A 22,289-nucleotide genomic window follows, 5' to 3' on the forward strand; every position below is an offset into this window, starting at 1 on the left:
TACGCCTGTCTAGAAGGCATTTTATAATTTCAATAGTTATGTAAAAATCACAGGTGAATCAAAGAACTTCCTTCAATAATAAGAACCATATGTCATTGGAAGTCAGCCCGTTAGATTTTTGAAGGCTTAGGTTGGGAATGTAGCTCAGTGGTAGAGCACTTCCCTGACACTTGCAAGGCCCTGGATTTGATCCTCAGCACTACAAAATTTGTTTTAGTGTTACATGGAGCTGAGTTCTTTCTAGGAGAACTACATAGTGGCCACTGTATTTTTCTTGAGGTAATATACCAACTTCTAAATCTATTACACATGGGCTTATTTCACATGCAATTACTGAGGCAATAAATGATACTTTCCCTACCTCATACCTGTTTTCTAAGTATGCTTAAGCATGCTAAAAGTCTTGGCCTCAGTTTCTCCAAGTATACATTATTGGGCTTGTTTCTACTCCTTTATAAGAACCCCTTGGTTCTTCTCATTAAAAAATATTCATACATGTCCAGATCACTGGGCAAATTGTTCTCAAATTGAAAAACTATGCCATGGTGGTTAGGGTGGAGCATCAGCTTGCATTTCTTTGGGACACACCCAAGGAACTGGTGAAACACGGTTCTAGGTGTGTCTGTGTGGGGCATGGTGACGTGGCCTTTGGGTCCATTTCTGGTCCCTGGTGCCATTCCCTTACTCTGCATCCCAGCCACCATGAATGAAGCATCCTTCAACTGTCTCACCTTTCTCCATGACCTTTCTTCCATAAGACATAAGCCAGTTTGAATCTCTCCTCCTTTACTAATACTAAATGCTGGAACATATAGTTCAGGATTCATTTGGTTCTAGGAATTTCACTTCTGGGAGGCATTGTTATATATTGCTTTTAAAATCTGACTATGTACTTCTTTGGATAGGGTAGTGCACAAACTGTGCTCTGCGGCAAGTCATAGGTGCTATGTTCATAACACAACACATACACATAATTTATTCTCTGGCCAAATTAACTTGGAATATTTTCAATTTTAGCAAATTTAAATTTAAGAGGTTTTTAAATTGTAGGACTTCTCAGAATCTTTTATATGCTATTATGCCTGATGTTTCCTCAAAGGATGGATGTAGTACAATGTTTCTAAATATTTTACCCTCAAAAACATTTTATAATATGCCTTACCAAGCACACTTCATATTAGAATATTGTTACTCTTTGGAGAATGAAAAACTGTAGCTTTTCCAAGCATTGAAGGTACAAAAATCACTTCAAAGGTGAAACCAAAGCTATTTATGCAGCAGGAATCTGTTAGTTATTGGGGAAAATTCATGCTTCTCACAATGAACTGCTAAATTGAACAAAAGAAAAATAGGATATGGCAAGAGAACAAGGTATGCAGGCAGCTGGTTCCCAGAAAATGACCCAAAAGGTAAATTTTCCAAGTGAAGGTGAGCTAAGAGGTAGAGGTAACTTTGACTCTAAAAGAGAAAAATTTGGCTGTGTACCTGCTAAGCTCTGGGAGCTCATTGAAGATAGAAGGCTCTTCTTCTTGGGAGATGAGGGGACAACTTATCCCTGAGACTGAGTTTAAGCCTTGGACTCCAATCTTTGATTTGAACTATATCTCTATTTCTTAGAATCTCTTAAAAGGGTTAACAATTCCTTCACAAATTGTGTTTAGTTTGAATAGGAAAGTGTTTTTTTTTCTCTCACTTTTTTTTGTTTTGTTTCTTTGAGGGAGTTGCATTGCCCTATTCATTTACCTTGAGCTGATAATTGAAAGAAAAAAATACATTTCCTTTTTGCTATTTTCTCCTACTCTATTTGTTATCTTTTCCTAATGTTCTACTAGGAGTTTAGAACAAAGGACAAGAATTTATAGTAATACTTTTCAAATGCAATTGCTAAAGATTTAGTCCATTCTTATAACTTCTCTATATCATTTGACCCTGTTTTCCAGGGTGTATCTGTCACATCAACCATCTTATCGCTGCAAATGTAATAAGTATGGGCTCTATTTCTCCATTACAAGCAGTGGTACAGTGGTAACAGACTGGAATCAATCAATTAATAGCTTCTTGATAATGGAAGCATTTGCTTTTCTTTGTAATTCATTAACAACTACCTTGTATTTCTTGGCATTATTCTTAAAGCTTTTTGAGACACCTTGTAAAATATCTTACTAATTAAGAGAAACAAAGGAAACAAGATAATTAAGGATCACATCAGAATTTACTACTTACCTGCGTTATATTTCCTACAAATATTAAAATAATTGAAAATTTATAAAATTATTTTTATTTCATGCCCTTTAACAATTTTCTGGTCTATCTCAGGAAATACCCAGATACCCATGTAATACCCATAAACAAATTTATACTATTTATTACAATAACTTTTCAGTTGATTCATTTAAGGAAACTGGTTTTAGTCAAATACACTTGGATTCTGTTCCATGTCAATTTAAAATTTATTGTCTATGAGAGTTTATTAAACTGGTATGAACATTCTGGACTCAGTTTAAGCATCTGTTAAGTAAATAAATAAGAAAATTTTATGCCATATTTTGGCCCATTGCTTTTCCATAAGTCTTTTATATTCCTGTGATTACCATGAGAAATCCCTGCTAAGTACAGTAGACCTATGAATGCTTTCAGTTCAGCTAGGAATGTGTCATAATAAATACATTTTTGAATATGGGTATTGACACATTCAGAACATTTTAATTGTGTTTCAGCCTTTGTGTATGTCACAAAACATTTCATCTGTTATAGTTTCCAATATTGAATGGCAGTGCTGGCATTCTGTCCAATAGGTTTCACTCCTGCCAAGATCTTCACTATATTTTCAGACCTAATTCTAATATTCGATCATTCCATTTGGTTGTGTAACCATCTTGCACATTTCAACTAGTCAAATCTGTACTCATATCAGTGTTTTCTTCATCACCTGAATCAAGGAGGTCTGCATTCCCTGTGTCTGTATCAATCAATTCTTGCTCCATTTTACTGTCACGGGAACTTTGACTCACATGACCAACATCAAGGTCATTATCATAATCCATACATGAGTAATCTGATGATTCACTTCTGACCTCCTCTAAAACTTGCAAATTTGTTTCTTCCTGTGCCACTGTACTGGATTGGGGTATTCTCAGGGTGTTAAAGTGGCTCCCCTGTATTTGACAAGCTTTTTAGGAGTAATATATACATCTGCAGAGTTCCATGATGCCAATCTGCTTTGGTGCATCATGGGAGAGGTGGGCACAGACAGTATCTTCCAGCTTCACTTTCCACACACCAAACCCAGACTCTCTGAGAATGCACATGCCTTGTAATAGTCCCTGAGGCTGGAAAGGTAAGGCTGCTGGCCTTCCTCCCTCCCTCCCATCCTCTCTCCCTCCCACCCTCTTGTCCTTCCTTCCTCTTCCTTTTTTCCTCCCTCCCTTCCAGTGAGTAGAAATTTTGAGAGGAACAACATTCTTTGTGTAGGAAATAGTGAAGAATTTGACGTGGTTGGAGCATTTATCTGAACTGGACTTCCAGTAGAAGTCTACTAGAATGCCAGTGTATGTCAATTTTTCATAACACCTTTAAAATTTTGAGGCTGTTTGTTTAGGTGCCACTAGTTTAAGAAAAAGGAGACACACTTAAGAAACATTTGGGAATGATAATGTATTGGACTTTGAAACTAGTCATTTTGAATAATAGAAGGGAAACAAATAAAGATAAATTAAATATCTATCTTGGATAACTCCAAATGTTAGGTAAAGCAATAGAACTAGGAGATTTTGCAGGAGTTACTGATTTGGGGGATATACAGAGCTTGAGCTATTCATAAAAATAATGTGTAGTGCAACATCCAGCAATTAAGTCCCAGTGCTCTTAGAAGATCATATCTATAGGTACAAATTCTGTATGCCCACTGTATCATTTATTTTTCTAAGTATATAAATCATTTATGCTTATTGTGGAAAATGCAAGAGATAGAAAATAAAGGTTTCCTCTAATCTTATTATCTATTAATAATTTTGAAGTTAACATTTTACCTTCCTCCCAAAATTGAAGTAATAATATGCATTATCTTTTCTCACTTAACTTTATATCATCAATATATTTCCATGTTGTCTAATAAATAATTAAATGCTATATAGTATACAGATTTAACAATTCATTTAATTAATTTTACACTTTAAAATATTTTAGATATTTTCATTTGTCATTGTAAAATGTAATTGTTTACATTTTATAAATATCTGCATACTTCTCTGATTTTTCCTCATCGGATACATTTCTAGAAATGAAATCAATTTGACAAAATGAATAAAAATTTAAGATTGATGGTGAATTTCAAACTGTCCTCCAGAACAATGGTCTGATTTTGTATATACTTTCTCAAGTACTGTGTGAGATAATCCATTTCACTGGATTTTATTGTAATTGTGAAGTTGAACTTCATGCCTCCTGATTGACTTCATCTTTAAAAAATAACTTTTAAACCTCTCCGCTACTATCTTCAGCACATGCTCACTCTTCTATCTTTGTTCTCCCCATGTTCATAATTGCCCTGAGCCTAGTCCCATTTTCACTTCCTCTGATGCTCCTAGTAATTTTAAGTCTTACCCTGTAATTTTGCTTTTTAATTTTGATATCTCTTTATGACTTAATAAACAGGTTGTATGGTTTTAAAAAATAAATAAATAAATTTCTCTTCTTAAAAAAACCTGATACTAAAAATGAAATGTATGGTCATGTAGAAATAGCTTTTATATTTACATTTATGTTAACCAGAAAAATAGATTTCTCTTAGAAACTTGAGAAAACTCTTTTGTACAAAAGAAAATGTTGATATGATTTGGAGTTACAAACTAAAAAATATTTGGAAAGATAAAGTGATTTATTTATGTCTGTCTGAGACATGAGTCAGAGAAAGGGAGAGAAAGAGAAAAAAGAGAGAGGCAGAAATTCATGCATGTTAAATATAGCATTGATCACATATGTTAATGTGATGGCCATAAAAAGATAAAAAGGTAAATATATAAAGCAAAATAATCATATAGTAGTGATTTCATTATACTTTATTTTACTTTTCAATGAAATCTCACATTGTTAAGTAGGCAAAAATTAAAATGACCAATGAGCCTTTTAATGATGAAAGAATTTTCATAATAATACCAGAATAAAATAAAGATTAAGATTTTGGTCAACCTGATATCTGAATTCAAGAGAGATTTATAGATTTTATACAAAATAACTACCAATACAAATATTTCTTAAATGAATTTATTTTTTATCACAGTTATGTTATGTCTGTGAATATACTTATTTTTGAGTGTTTGTGTTTAAAATATCTAAATTGTAGTGTCTAATTCATTTGCAATGGAAATTTATTTTGGGACACAAGGATGCAAATCTTCTATTATTAGTGTTTGGACAACCCCAGGGAAATGCTGATCATTTGTACAAATTAAAGAAATTATATCCAGAAATAAAAGAGGGCTATGTAGATGACTGTAGGACCGTGATCTTATTTACTCATTTCTCTTGAGACTTCTGACTTGTTAGGAAACTGAGAAGTTGTTTTCTATGTGCATGTTTTCAAATTCTAGCTTCATTTTCTAAATAGAATTAATGTCTTATCACATTGTTTCCATTCAATACATGAAAGTAAACACTGGGCAAGAAGCTTTAAGCCAAAACAGAATTAGTTTTATCTTCTTATTATCTTTATACTGTTTTTATTTTGTTTTAATTACTTCAAAGCAAAAGGAAACCTAATTGGATGAAATATTTTAAATATTTATAACAGTCTAAAAGTTTAATAAAGTTCCATTAAAACTCTCTACATATTGTTTCTTGGGTACTTTCTGTGTGCCATTTAGGAAATTAAGACATATATATAAACACATATGAATGTAAAGTATGAATATATGCATTTTTTTTCAACACTCTTTGCCTGTAAGCCACTGGCAGATGCCTGGGTCCCTTCTAGCTGTCTGGCTCAGGGGCAGGGGTATGGAGGGGAGATTCATCACTACACTTAACATGTGTGGGCCCACAGGGCTCACTCCCTATGCCACTGACACCGTGGGACTCCAGCCAGGGTCTGGTGCTAGATGTGAGGCATGCTAATATGGGAGCTTCCAAACCTGCACCCAGCACACCAGGGAGGAGGCAAAGGTCAGGGAAAATCTGTCCCTCACAGGCCACCCGGCTGCTTGCTTTCCAGCTGGCAAAAGTTAGCACCATTTTAGAAATTCACCACCAGGCCCAGCTCTGTAGTGCAAACCTGCTACTGGCTTTTCATAGAGGATGCCAAGTGCAGGAGTCTGAAACATTAAGCCAGGGCCCCAGGACAGTTATTGCTGTGACCATCCACATCTGCACTGCCAGGATGGGCAGAGTTCAGCATTTTCTAGTCTGGATCCCTTTACAAGCAACTAGGATTTTTTTTTCTTTTCTAATTCAATTTCCACCCTCACCTCCTAAGCTACCTTCCAGTTCTTCACAACGAAGAGAAAAATTCAGAGTGGTTGCCCTAGGGAGGAAACAATGTTTTCAGGTTGGTGCTCAGTACTCTATCCTGCTTGAGAATCCCTTTACCTGTTGAGGGAGTAAAAACGTTTTCCTTTTTTTGTTGTTGTTCTTTTCCTCTGTAGGATCTGTAGTAGAGTTGTAATGGCCATCTTACAAACATAGTAATATTTGAGGATAAGCCCCTCCCCCCAAAAAACCAGTGAATTTGCTTCATCTTGTACTAAAGAACAAAGAAGAACCTCTAAGCATGGAAAGCAAAGAACATTTCAGTGGCTTCACAAGAGGCCCAATCAGGTAGTTTCCTTGAGGTGGACCTGGAGGTTGGGGAATTGGAGTCTCTTGCTGATCCCAGGGGAGGTCCTGGGTGTCACCACTGTTTAATTTTAAATGGAGAACACAAAGACCCAAAGGGAGAGTGTAAGTGGGAGGCACAAATCTGGGGGATACTGTAACACACAACTCCTGAGGAAAAATGTCCAGCCTTACTCAAAATGGGAAAAATGCAAATTGAAACAAGGCATCTATCAAATCAATGAGGATGTTCTGAAATGATAAATCCAACATTGATGAGGGTGTTGTAAAAAAGGCAGCGGTTTCCATGACAGGTGGAAGAATGAACTGTTATGAAATCTGGATAGGCAGTTTGTGTCAAAATCCTTTAAAATGGGCCCACCCCTTTAGCCAACAATTCTTAAACTGTTTCCTAAAAAGAAATACTGGTGGATCTGCACATGGATTTGGCTTGCAGTAGTTGGCTTATTTGAGAAAAAAGTTGGAAATGATATAAAATTTATTGACTCATCAAAACTGGATGGACATTTAAACTGTTACTGGAGAATATATTATGATACAGGAACACAGGCATCTTACATTGGTAAATAAAAAAGCAAGGTATGATAAAGGGAGATAAGTGAGAAAAACACATATAAAACCAGTAACTGCATGACCATAGGACTAAGCTCAAACTCAACAGTCAGAAAACCTGGCAACCTCCCAAAGCCTCAGGTCTTCCTCCCTGTGAAGTGGGGATAAAAAGCCCTTCTTCATGGCATTGCTAAGAGTTAAATGTGAAGCCCGCAGCACAGAACTGCTGCCTGGAGAGTACTCTCTACCGAAGCAGGGGTTAAGTCTCTTCCAAAATGGAAGGAGCGCAATCCCTCGGGGATGGGCTGATACATTACTTTTTTCTCAGTTGTCGTCTTCGCAATTTTTCTGTTTTTTGTATGGTGTACAGGAAATGTGTTATTTCTGGGTGGTTCGGCTGGGCTATCATTTAGCAACTGGATTCATCCGGGAACTTGGTCAAGGCTGGATAATATCTGAAATGGCCTCTCATCCTCAGAATCTTTCTTCCATGGCTCCACATTATTGAGTGGCCTAAGCCTGGACTTCCTTATAAGGATGGTGGTTGGGTTCTGAGAAGGACCACTCACTGAAAGCAGTGTCTGCATGCTGCTGTTATGAAACATTCCTGGATGGAAGCCATCCTTTGTTAACGAGGTAGGAGAGGAACCTGTGAATTCTGCCTTACAATCTCCTCAGCCATGGAAACACTTCTCCTTCTCAGAGAAGCAAACGTGTCCTGTCGGAGCATCACAACCTCATGCCAAGGTGGAGCCTCAAGGACAGCATCCTACTTCAGCTGGAACCTGTGGCTGCCACCTACTGAGAGACGCCACGCAGGCCTTTAGGAGAAGGCACAAGCACCTGAGAGCCTGCATTTGTTTAATATAAGCAAAATAAAGTGAAATTATCTTTATCTCTAGCTTACAAATACATGGAGATTCAAAGAGTATAGCCAAGTTGACCCAAATTGTATAGTTCATAATGATGAACCTGAGACTTGAACTACAGTTTTAACACCAAAGCTTATGTAATAGCTATGAAATAAAGGTGGGATTAGCTTGTTGCTTCCCAAGTGGATTTAGAATAATGCTGATTCCAAATGAAAGGCCTGGGACTACTGGAATCAAGCATCTTCCTATGGTATTCAGCCCTGACCATGTTAAGAAATAGATGGTTAGAGCCAGAAGTGCAGCCCAAGTGATCACAATACTTTCTTATAGACTTTTTTTTTTGCCTAGTTTTACTTTCTAGATAACTCTGACTCTTCTACTGCCAACTTCTATCTAGTTTGATTTGCTCCAAGCCCCTACTGAGCTCTAGGGTCTTACTTTCTTTCATCTTCATCACCTATGTTTGGTTTTCTTTTCTCTAGTGTGTTTTGAATCTCCTGGATCATGATACTGTCACAGGGTTTGGAAATATGGATTATTTTATACTTGCTCATATGAGGAATTTCCTAGAAAATGTGAATTCAGTTCCACTTTCTTTCCCAAGAAGGACCCTCTTCTTCTAGGCACTCTAAATTAAAATTTGAATTCCTGGGCTTGGAATGCAGATAAAGCTTCTGAGAAGTGTGAGTCTGGACTCTGGTTAGCAAAGGAAAATGTTCTTTCTAGAATTAGTTCTCCATGACTCAATCACCCATAGAATTTTACATTTTATTAAAAAATAATTTGAGGATGAAATTAAAGTCAGTAAATATCTCTGATGTTGATCTATGGAAAAGAAACATAATATAGTATAAAAACCAAAACATTTAGTTTTTAGTCTTGCTACAGAATAATCTTTATCAAAATATCCAACTTATGTAAATTGTTAATGTCATTGGCGAGATAGAGATAAGTGATCCCTAAAGATTTTAAAAGTCATAATATTATGTAATAATATGATCCTAACTAGCAAATGGAGGATTTAAAGTTTGGAGTCATAAGGGAGTGGGCTAATTAAACAGGCCTCAGGGGAAGAAAGTGCACCAAGTTAATATAACCAGATGCTAAAATTAGATCAATTTATTTCATTGACCCCTGAAGTTTCAACTTCATATGCTAAAAATGTTTTTGTAGTCTGAATGACAGAGCATGGAAAATACTGAGAAATGCTAGCAAGGCTTTCTTAATGCTCCAGGTGTCTATGCCAGAACAAAATTGTCTAACAGAGTAAACACCTCAAGAAGTTTTGAACTTAAATGCCCAAACACATTTGATTATATATGATTTCATTTATGCTTAAGAAATTTGAGATAAAATTGTATTGATAAGAAACATAAATTTCATTGAAAATTAAAACATTTATTGAAATAAAAACTTCCATAAAAAAATAAATGACAAAATACATTTTGCAATATATGTAGTAAATACTTTATTTTGCAAAAGACAATGAGCTAATTCATACATAATGCTAATTCATATATAATTCAATATAAGGCTAATTCATGAACCAATATGTTGAAATTTATTATAAATTAAATAAATGGAAATTTAAACATACAACACATTATATTTTACTTCTCAGCTTGGAAAAAATTTAAAATGATGACAATGCTACATCTTAGCCAGATGTAGGAAAATGAATGCTTTTATATTTTGTTGGAAGGAAATAATACCATCTTTCTGGTAGACATTTGGATAGTATACATTACTTTGATTTAATATGTACTCTGAACCAGCAACTTCATTCTAATAATTATGCTGTATTTGTATATGTGCATATATGTTTGTCTATAAATGTATATAGATCTTTTGTATACGATTTTTGCCACAACATTACCTGTAATTTTAAAATTTAGGGAAAAATCTCAAGGATCCAAAAATAGAGATAAATATCCTATGATTCAAAAGAATACTATGCACATAGCAAAAACAAATCCGATTGTATATTCACATTGAACAAATTTTACAAAGTACTTTTGAATAAAAATTAACTATGATTATTCATATATATATTCCATGTATTTAAGTGTTTCTATACCTAGAATAAATTATATAGAGCTATAAGATGTTTTGTGCATATTCAATGGCAGATTTTTGTGTCATTTTCTATTTCTTTCTTCAAAGCATATACAATATTTGTGAAACAAGCAGCAAATTATACTTGGTCGAATTTGTTGGTTGTGTATCCACATCCTTTTGGCGCTTGAATATTTTGTCGAAAGAATTTCAAGCTCCACAAACAATCAACATTTGGACAATCTTATTGATAACTCAGAGATAAAAATAACAACAAAAGCAGAAAAGTTAAGTATGATCTTTACTTGTACTAATTTATCAAAGAGTTAAAAAATATTTTAGAAGAGTATTTTTAGAAAGAAAAGGCTTTCTGTGGCATGATCTTCAAACAGTCTTTACTTCTCCCACGCTTGCTCAAATGTGTGGACAGAGAACCTGAACTATAACCCTGCTGTGAAACAACCTGCTCTCAATGTAACTAACCCTGTCCCAGGAGAGCAAGAACTCACTCACAGGTGCAAAGTCACATTAATCTATTTATGAGGGTGCCAATTCTGTGACACAAACACTACCCTTAGGCCCCATCTGCCAAAACTGCCAGACTAAGGAATTAAATTGTGTGATTTTTTTTTTTGTCTAAACAAGATATATTCAAATCATAACAATACCTAACCCTATAATAGGAGGCCCTACCTTCTAAAACAAGATGGTTAATATTGCATAATTCTGTGTGTGTGTGTGTGTGTGTGTGTGTGTGTGTTACAGTCATCTTTCAGTGTGGAGCTTGATCATGTTGTTGGCTCCAAAGTGATTATTTTCTGAAGGCTTTCAAATCTTATTTAAATTCCCCCAAAATAACTTTACTTTTTTTCTGATGTCTTTCCTCATTCATGTAATTCTTCACCTCAAGATATTTAACTACAGCACAAGTAGATTGAGGCGTCAGACGCGGGGTGAATAGGGTGCTGGGCTCGAGGGCTGCAGCCAGCTGGGACATGTGGCCGCGGGTGACAGCAGGCATCCTGTGGGCAGCGGCGGTGAGGGGACCATGGAGCTCTTGCGGACTATCACCTACCAACCGGCCGCAGGCACCAAGATGTGCAAGCAGGCGCTGCACAAGGCTTGCGGCGGGGACTCGAAGAAGAAGCGGTCCCAGGTCCCAGTAGCCCCCCGAGGAGCCGCAGCCGCAAGCCTAGGTGCCCTGGTGGCCCGCACCACCATCATCACCACTCGCACTGGGGACCCGAGATCTCATGGATTAATACAGACCCCACGATGGGGAAACACTACCGCCGGGGCAAAGTGCTGAGAAAGGGTGGTTTTGCAAAACGTTGTGAAATGACAGATTTGACAAACAACAGAGTCTACGGTGCAAAAATTATTCCCCACAGCAGAGTAGCAAAACCTCATCAAAGGGAAAAGAAAGAAATAGAGCTTCACAGAACTCTTCATCATAAGTATGTAGTGCAGTTTTACCACTACTTTGAGGACAAAGAAAACATTTACATTCTATTGGAATACTGCAGTAGAAGGTGAATGGCTCATATCTTAAAAGCAAGAAAGGTGTTGACAGAGCTAGAAGTCTGATACTACCTCAGGCAGACTGTGTCTGGACTGAAGTAGCTTCACGAACAAGAAATCTTGCACAGAGATCTCAAACTAGGGAACTTTTTTTATCAATGAAGCCATGGAACTAAAAGTTCGAGACTTTGGTTTGGCCGCCAGGCTGGAACCTTTGGAACACAGAAGGAGAACAATGTGTGGCACCAGAAATTATCTCTCTCCCGAAGTCCTCAACAAACAGGGACATGGCTGTGAATCAGACATTTGGACCTTAGGCTATGTAATGTATACAATGCTGCTAGGAAGGCCTCAATTTGAAACTACAAATCTGAAAGAAACTCACAGGCGTATAAGAGAAGCAAGGTATGCAAGGCCATCTTCATTGCTGGCTCCTGCTAAGCACTTAATAGCTAGCATGTTGTCCAAAAACCCAGAGGATCGCCCTAGTTTGGATGCCATCATTTGACTTGACTTTTTTTTTGCAGGGCTTCACCCCAGACAAACTTTCTTCTAGCTGTTGTCATACCGTTTTGGATTTTCACTTATCAAGCCCAGCTAAGAATTTTTTTAAGAAAGCTGCCACTGCTCTTTTTGGTGGCAAGAAAGACAAAGCAAGATACATTGATACACACAATAGAGTGTCTAAAGAAGATGAAGAAATTTACAAGCTTAGGCATGATTTGAAAAAGACTTCAGTAACTCAGCAACCAAGCAAACATAGGACAGATGAGGAGCTCCAGCCACCTACCACCTAGTTGCCAGATCTGGAATACTTGCAGTAGAAAACAAGCAACAGATTGGTGATGCTATTCGGATGATAGTTAGAGGGACACTTGGCAGCTGCAGAGTAGCAGCGAATGCCTTGAAGATAGTACTATGGGAAGTGTTGCAGACACAGTGGCAAGAGTTCTTCGAGGATGTCTAGAAAATATGCCAGAAGCTGACTGCATTCCCAAAGAGCAGCTGAGCATGTCATTTCAGTGGGTCGCCAAATGGGTCGATTACTCTAACAAATATGGCTTTGGATACCAGCTCTCAGACCACACTGTTGGAGTCCTTTTCAATAGTGGTGCTCATATGAGCCTCCTTCCGGAAAAAAAAACAGTTCACTATTACGCAGAATTTGGCCAGTGCTCTGTGTTTCCAGCAACAGTCGCCCCCGAACAATTCATTAGTCAAGTGATGGTGCTAAAATACTTTTCTCATTACATGGAGGAGAATCTCATGGATGGTGGTGATCTCCCTAGTGTTACTGATATTCGAAGACTTCGGCTCTCCATCCTTCAGTGGCTAAAATCTGATAAGGCCTTAATGATGCTCTTCAACGATGGCACCTTTCAGGTGAATCTCTACCATGGTCATATAAAAATAATCATCTGCAGCCAGAATGAAGAATACCTTCTCACTTACATCAACGAAGACAGGATATCTACAACTCTCCGACTGACAACTCTGCTGATGTTTGGCTGTTCATTAGGATTAAAGAATCGAATGGAATATGCCCTGAACATGCTCTTACAGAGATGTAACTGAAAGATTCAAATGAACCCTATGAGACTCCTCTTTTCCACTGTAAGATCAACAGGGAAGCCAGTTGAGTGACCTAGAGCATGTTGAAGAAGACAGATGGCTGGTGTACAAAAACAATTCCTCTGTGGCCTGCTGGACTGGGTGGAGCCAGACCAAGCTGAGGTGTACATACAGGTCTTGACTTTGGACAATCCAAGAGTGAAAACAATGTAGTTTTCCTCGAGATACCAGATATAAAAGGTTTTTTCAGACAATTTTGCAGAAAGATTCATTGACTCTTAACTGCTCTCTGTTGAGAACATTTTAGCCAGAGGATTTGGAACTGTGAATATACTTCCTGAAGAGGAGGGAGAAGGGAGGAAGCTCCCATCTTGTTTAAAGGCTGTAATTGGTGCAGCTTTTGGCTGATTAACTGTGATCTATGGCCATATATAATTTTTTGTTTATTTTTAATACACTTGTGGCTGGAAAAGTGCATTCCTTGTTAATAAACTTTTTATTTATTACAAAAAAGATATTTAACTACATTAAAAACCTTCCAGAATATGAGTTTTATGACCACATAACAGGTATTGAAAAATATTTCTTGTGTTGGTAGATGTTTAGACCTTTCTTTCTTTCCTCTTTCTTTCTTTCCTTCTTTCCTTCTTTCCTTCTTTCCTTCTTTCCTTCCTTCCTTCCTTCCCTTCCCCTTCCCTTCCTTCCTTCCTTCCTTCCTTCCTTCCTTCCTTCCTTCCTTCTTTCTTTCTCTCTCTCTCTTTCTTTCTTTCTTTCTTTCTTTCTTTCTTTCTTTCTTTCTTTCCTTCTTTCTGGCTCTTCTAGGGATTGAACCCTGGTTCCAGTGAGCTACATCTCCAGCTGTTTGTGTTTCTTAATCTGAGACAGGTTTCTCAATAATTTCTAAATTGCCAGAGTTGGGCTTGAACTTGCGATCCTCCTGTCTCAGCCAGCCGTGCCTAGTTTAAGATGCTTCTTGATGATTTTTCTGTTAGAATTCAATTAAATAGTTGAAACTTTATTGCATAATAAATGCTCAGTAAACATTAGTTTTTATTATAATTAGCATAATCATCAGCAAACTGTTGTCTTTGTATACTCAATTCTTTGTTTAAAAAGTACAAAAATTTACTTCGCTCATTTAAATGATCTTATAATAAGTTGCCTCCTTTATTTAAGCTCAATTTTATTCATTCTTTAGAGGACTAGTGACATTTTTTTATAAAGGAGTGTGAAGTCACTGAACTGCATTTTAGAAATAAAATTTACTAATATGATTAATAACTTTATGTCTTTATTAATATGATTAAACATCTAACACAAGAAGGAACAAGGATAATTATAGCTGTATGAACATAGAAGAGGATCTTATCATCCTTGACATGTGCCTCTTGTGTTCTATAGCAAGAACAATTTTCTCCTTACTACATCTTTAAAGATTAAGAATATGGATTGTATAAATATTTCCAGGGGACAATGTCCTTTTTCTGATCACAGTTTATATTCCAATAACATAGTTATTAGTTACTGTTGAACCACAAATGAGCTGCTTGTATACTGCTTTCTTGGGAAATGGGCCATACTGTTCCTGCTGACCTAGGCCAGCTGCAATGGGTCTGGTTAGCTTCCTCCCAAAGCACACATGTTGCAGGCCCTCATCAGTGACATCCAAGTCTCAGCAGCACTATTAGGAAGAGGAAGGGAAAAGAGGACACTGGATGCTTGATAAGAAAGCAATAAATTATCACTAAAAAATGCATATACTTCCATATATTTTCCTCATAAAGTTATGGATTGCTATAAAAACTTTAAATGGGAGTGAATTTTCTAAAAGTAATACTTTAAATAAGACCATAATGTTTAATACCTCACCCAACACCTCTGTTCAAATTACTTAAGCACCTGACACAGAAAGATGTGTATACGTTAACTACTAAGATGTAAGTGCTTTCATCTTAATTCTAATCATTAATTTATTAACATGGCTGATAATAAAAAGCTATTCCACAGCTCCTTTGTGATACATTGGATGTCTTTTTAAAATATGTCATTCTATTGTTTGACCAATTGTATTCTGAACATGGTTTAATAGTTGTCCTAATATGGTTTTGTTATAAATTCTATATTATATTTTGGGGACATAATTATACATTTTCCTTCATAATAAAATAAGTTACAAAGTAAGAGTTAGACTCAAGATGCACTATCACCTTATATAAAAGGTTTACCACCATTTCCTTACACAAAACAAAGCCTGGAGTTTTGAATATTAAGTATACTGCTAATAAGATAATGTCTTCTCACAACACAATCATTGAACACAATTTTTCTGTTTGATTACTACCTGAAATGTCTAGAGCTGTGGTCTCTGGGAAACGGAGAGGAAATCAGAGATAGAATATATTTTTCTGTTAATTAACTCTTCTTATTTAAGTAGCAAGTAGAAGTCTTGGTAAAGAGTTTTGACTGGATTCAAATCCTCGTTATGTGTGTATGAATAGCATAAATATAAGCAAACTACTTCATCTTACCAAGCCTCAGTAAACAAGAGTAATTATATTCTGCAGACTTGTTTTTGGCAGGATTAAAAGAAATAGAGTACAGCCCTTGGTCCAGTGCCTAAATGAGAGTTAGCACTCAATAAGCAAGCCTTCCTACTACCTTGGTAAGGAAGGTCTTCCATAATTTTAGAAGCCAAAACATTCAAGAAATATGATAAAGGACTAGAACTATACTACTCTGTTCCATTTTCCTCTGCACTCAGAGCAGAACCAGCACTCCTGCTCTTTCTCTTCCACTTTCTCTTATTTATTTTTTTTGGCACCTCACTATCATCCTTCTCCTATATAAATGGGCTCTTTGGGTCAGTCTGTCACCATCCAATATGGTGTCAGTCCATCTCATATGCAGGTGTCTTTTCTTACTGTCAACCTAATTGATTTATTTAAGTGAACAGGAAATTACAGTAAGTCCCAGGTTACGGACCATATTGTAATTATATGGTTTACCATTCTGTGACAATAAAAACACTATTGGATTTTGGCCGGGGATTTAGCTCAGTTGTTCCACTGCCTGCCTCACAAGCACAAGGTCCTGAGTTTGATCCCCGGTACCAAAAAAAAACCCCCAAAACAACAGTATTGGATTTTGGCTAAAGATCTATCAAACTGGTGTTATATCTATTTCAAAGACTATGGAAAGTATTAAGCAACATGAACTCCTACCCAACAGGTAATGATTGTTTAATGAATGACACTGGTTACTTATTGCTAACCTAATACTATTATGATCATGATCATCATTATCATTTTGTTAGTCTCAGTATTTAGTAGGGCCTAGAACAAAGCTTGCATTATGAATGAAAGAATGAAGTTATGATCTTACTGCTGCACAGTGATGTCATATTTTGATATGGAGGATACATGTCTATATTTTCTACTAAAAACATAAATATACATATTGATAGCATCCATGGAACCCACTGGCACCTTTTTGTAGCTTCTGCTGACTATGTGACTCAGCTGTATGGCTCAAGTTACTGGTGAGCTGTTGAAAATACAACTGACTCAGTCTTTCTAAATAAAAAATGAGCAGAAAATGTGGAGAACAGATTTAATTATAAACCATCCTACATAGATACAAGGTGCAGTTTTGTTTTTGTGACATGCCAGTAACTCTTTAAATATTTATTGTCAACCTGGGGAATTCATATGTAGACTGAAAGCATATTTAGGTCTTTAATATGCCATCTCAGCAGGGCCTGCTTAAGGCTGCCCATCTGGAAGATGAAACTTTAGAGCCAATTTTAAAACATTTCTCAAGGACAGATAAAACTGTTTCTAGCTGATTTCCACCAAGACATATGAAAGCAAACCTGGGGCTTTTGTATTTAGGAGTTAACATTTAAACTAGCATCAATACTCCTTTCCGGAACACCTGTAGCAAACTCCTGCATAGCCGAGCATAATTTAAATTCAGTTCTATAAAAGTAGCCTGAGAACAGTGTATGAATCATACCAGAGAGAGATGATTTCCTTTCATAGCACCAAAGGCAGTAAAGCATCTACTTAAAATTTTATTCTCATGTCTTCTCTTCAGACTTAATGGATAGGTATAATGTCTTAAGTATCCATCATTTAAATAAAATTCCTCAGACTTTTACCAAGTAAATTCCTATACAAAATGAAGCCATGTTACCTTTATTTTTAAAATGATTGCTTTACCAAAGGTCTGGCATGAGCTGTATATTTAAATTTTTTAAACTACTACAAACATTGTACATCCAAATTAAAGAAAAAAATAAGAATTAAAAGATTACTGGTTTACTACTTTGTAAAAATAAAAGTTATGGCCAGGGATTTAGCTCAGTGGTTCTAGTGCCTGCCTCACAAGTGCAAGGTCCCGAGTTCAATCCCCGGTACCAAAAAGATAAATCAATAATAGTTATACTTGTGTTATAGAATCTCAACTGCCATAGAGTCAGAATCAGTTTTCAGCTAAGCTTTCACCAACACTCACTATTTGAAATATTTTTTCTTCTTCTATCTCTCCTTCTTCCCCTATTCCTTTCCTTCTTTCCATCTTTCTTTCTCCCTTTTCTTTCTTTCTTTCTTTCTTTCTTTCTTTCTTTCTTTCTTTCTTTCTTTCTTTCTTTCTTTCTTTCTTTTTCTTTCTCTCTCTCTTTCTCTCTCTTTCTTTCTGCCTACCTTCTTCATAGGTTAGTAAAGTTGCTATTGAAGTGTGAACATACTATTCAGTCCCTCTTCCTTCTTCTGATATTTCCAATTATATTCTTCTAGAAATTATATTTAGATTGTTTATCTATGATATAAAATAATTTTTAAAAGTGTGTACTACCTAATATGAGGCATAAGAGACATGTGTGGGAATGAGGGCAGGGAGAATGGGGAGAGTGATAGCAGTAATAGCACTCTGGAAAGCCACAGTGGAAACAATTAGGTCACTGACAAAATTCCAGCCACATCACAGGGCAGAATCATAATATTTATGCTAAGTGCTACCCTACCATTCTAATGGTCACTGCAAAAATGGAAATGAACAAAATTAGTTCATCTAAAGTGGCCTTCTATACTATGAGTTTCAAAAAAAGAAGTTCACCTTGTACTGAAATGATCTTTTCAAGAATTAAGAAAGATGTGACATAGCCTTCTCTTTTCTCTCCATCCTTTGAATTGCACTTTCTTAAAATTAGTACTGAAACACAGTAGCCAATATAATAATATAAAATAAGAGGGCAATAATGGTAGGAAGGCAGTAATAGTAGACAGAAGGAATGTCCTTTTTAACATTACTTCTTTTCAAATGGGGTTCTTTGTTACTGAAACAAAGGACAGGGAAAGGTTTTCCTGTTGGTGATGACTAGTTACAATTTCTTCAGGCCTCCATTTACCTGGCAGTTAGGAAAATTACCCAGGAGAATTGCATGAACAAGTCTCTATTCACCCATAACCCTAGGTTTTATGTACTTTGCAAACACTGACCATGCTTAGCAGAATTCTTAATATCCCTCAGTGCCAGTTCCTCCAATGTTCTTGCAATTAGAAAATAGTTATCCTTACTGAAGAGCAAATTATTTGAAGAGTCATTTCAAAAAGTTGGCATGACTGGGTATCTCTCAGGCCATGTGTTGGAAGAAACTGTGTTTGCAGTTGTTTCAAGTCTTTTACTTCCATTGTTATTTTTTTTCTGCTTTTGTTGTTTGTAAGTATAAAATGATGCCTTATAGTAAAATACAGTATCATCTAAAGATTTTTATTTGGACATTACCACAGAGCTGTAGAAACTAGTGTTACTGCATTTTAAATCTGTGACTGACAGTTGTAAGCTTCATAAAAGATGTCTTTCTGACCCCAGGCTCCAATATGGGGGTGATACATTTTCCACAGAAAGCTGCATTTTCTTGAAGTTTGCAGACTTTCACAAGCAGATCCAGTTTACATAAATAAGAAGAAACTTCTCTCAGGCTGAAGCAATTCTTTCATTGAGTTTTCTCTTTTGTGCTGCTGATCCTAATTCTACCTGGGTTCAAATTGTTACTGGGAATAGGCACAAAAGGTCCCTACCTTCCCAGGATAGCAAACACTTGATTCCAATCCAGAAGTACATCTTTAGACAGATAGAGCTTGGGTTAGTGAAAAAGAGGTTGTTGTGACTTACAAAATTGGAGAATGAAAAGTCCCTTGGTGGGCATAAGCTGTATATGCAAATGAACTACAGTACAAGCACCTTTAGATTTAAATCATTAAGGCTTATGACTTATGACTTATGACTGTCTTATGACTTCTCTTGTTGATATTTTTATAAATGTTCCCTTTACTAAACACTCCTCAAACTCGATTTTAATATGCTTTTTGTTTCCTGATGGGACTCTGATCTATCAGAGGTCTGGTTACTTTGGTTTACTAAATTTTGTTACTTATTAAAAACAGTAGGTATAAACTATCTAGTAAAAGTTCTTATACCTCAAAATACCTGGAGGGCTTTTTGTAAACACAGCATGAAATTTTAAAGAATGATTGAACCCACTTTCTGATTAAGAAAATTGTGAGAATCTTTACCCTTTGGGCTTCTCTCTTCCAACACATGTCAAAGTCCAAATGCTTGCTGTCTCTGATGCAGTGCTACCTTACCATGTTAGGAGACTTATTGCTAAGTCCTCAAACTGTCTTAATCAAATGATTTCTGCAAAGATTTAGTTTCTCTCTCTCTTACCCACCTCCAACCATCTGCTCTGCAAACTGCTTGCTGAATATTTTACTTGTTAACCCCTGAGAGGGCTTTTTTTCTCTTTGCTCAGAAGTGTAGCTATGTTTCTGTTTGCCTTTTCTACCATGTTGCTGGAGAGAAGGAAAGGTTTCTTGTTTTATTTTAGGAAGAATCCTTATATCCTTGCAATCAGTTGAAAACAGATATGTTCAAATGTGCATGTACCGACTCCCCATGATGAATCCAATCATTATGTACTATGAATGTGTACTAATAAAAATTAAAAATTTAAAGAATCCATAAAACTACTTTAAAAATAATTTTCTGTTTATCAATAGATGTTAGTTGTATTTTTAATATTCTTATTTGAAATCATTTTGATGACATGATTATTCTAAAATCTGAATCCTTATCTAAAGGCTTATTTTCACCCTGCTATTCTCATTCTGTCAGATTACTCTAAGGATAGTAAAAGCACTACCAAAGAGTGCATGCATAGACAGCAGTGCCCAGAGGTGAAACAAGCAAAGGAAAATGAATCTTTGTATATCTTTTTGAAATCTAAAAAATCTTAGTTCTTGGCCTCCTTCTTGTGTCATATTGGCCTGACACATTTGGTCCCATGGTATTCCTTCACCAGTCATAGTTGATAAGCAATGGACTCACCAATTTGGCTTAGTTAAGTCATAATTAGCCCATAAACATAATTGGTTACCAAGGTTTCCGCCCTGGGGCAGGGGCCAGCTTTCCCTGAAGCATAGTTTCATGTAAGGTAAAACAGCTAAACAAAAGAGTTTGGTAGTTAGAAGAGAAAGCAGTGGCTGTTAAAGAGCAAAGTAAAAGTGACCAAAAAATCTAAAAGACCAAGCAAATGCAAGGTAATATAACTGATGAAGGAAACAGCGCATGGGTCAGAATTTTGAGTAATTAAATGAAGGGAAAATTTTTTTTCCTGGAGGCTATCTTTGCTCATTTTCTGGAACTATTATTTACAAAGTATTTTATTTATTTATTTATTTTTTGTTAGGAAAAATGAAGATGATGGAGATGATGGCTGGAGAATATTTATGTTCTACATCAAAGAAGAATTGAATTTATTTATATTTAATTTCTTGTTCTGAAAGATATTCTGCAACTCATCCAACCATGGGTCAAAGTGTAATCCAATTTCCCTACTGAGCTGATTGACAAATTCTTATCTTAACAAGGTTAAGGCTTGAAAGCAGGAACTTCTCTGATGTTTCAAAAGGCAGTAGCTTTTCACTGATTTTCTTGCTCATTTGATCACTGCTTGTCTTGGTAAGTTGCCCTTTCTCCTTTAAAATCTTTATCTTTGTTACATTCTCAGCATTTTCTTTTTCAGTGGTAATAGTGTTCTCTACTTGCCCTTTAGCAGAGTGAAAGACCCAGAAGGCTGTCTGAAACATCAGAAAATCTCAGATTCCTTTAAAAACAAATAATGTGAACAGTAAGGCTGCTCTAACAGCAGAACCATAAATTCTCAGCCTAAATTCATGAGTACATACAGTGTTCTATAGGTGTGGAATGATCCTGTATGGGGCTGTAGTATACTGTAAGTACAAGAAGATTTTGTATGTGAATATGAACTTATACTTCCATCCAAAAAAAGTATCTTAAAAGTGGTCTCCTTTCATTTATCTTTCAGCGAGTGGCATGTAGCCAGGTTGACCTTCTCAAAGGCTTTCCCCAAAGCCTTTTTGGTGTGTGTGAGTGTCAATTTATAGATTCATTTCCAAATGAGGGAGCCTGGGTTCTCTGGAGAGATGGCCCAGATCTGGAAGGGAAGCTTAGTGTAGCCTGGATGCTCAGGAACAGAGGTGATCTAATATTAGCCTGTGCGATGGAAAACAAATTGCCCTAGCCATTATTCACTGCCTAACAGACTGATACAGAAAGGGCTTCAAATTAGTGATAGTTTTATTTGGGGAAATAGACAACTGTGTTTCATCCAGATTAATCAGGTTTTCAATTCTTTTAATTCATTTATTCAATTCTTCCAGAAAAAAAATCTGATTTAATTATTAGTTTCAGAGAATGTGAATGATTAGGAGCATTCTAATTATTTAAATATTAATAGGTGGTGAAAATATGAATGCTGTACGAAATATGAAGAAAATGTCTCTAACCAGATATGAGTATAGCATA

At 36.2% G+C, this 22,289-nt stretch overlaps 1 pseudogene; it reads left to right on the plus strand.

The window, feature by feature from the left end:
• Positions 1-11,355: 11,355 nt before the first annotated feature.
• On the plus strand, positions 11,356-13,488 carry LOC101699692 (serine/threonine-protein kinase PLK2 pseudogene; annotated as a pseudogene).
• Positions 13,489-22,289: the final 8,801 nt, after the last annotated feature.

Source organism: Heterocephalus glaber, unplaced genomic scaffold (assembly GCF_053883595.1).
Source record: "Heterocephalus glaber isolate CG9 unplaced genomic scaffold, H.glaber_assembly_v1.0 deba00001454, whole genome shotgun sequence".
In the NCBI taxonomy this organism is placed as follows: domain Eukaryota; kingdom Metazoa; phylum Chordata; class Mammalia; order Rodentia; family Bathyergidae; genus Heterocephalus; species Heterocephalus glaber.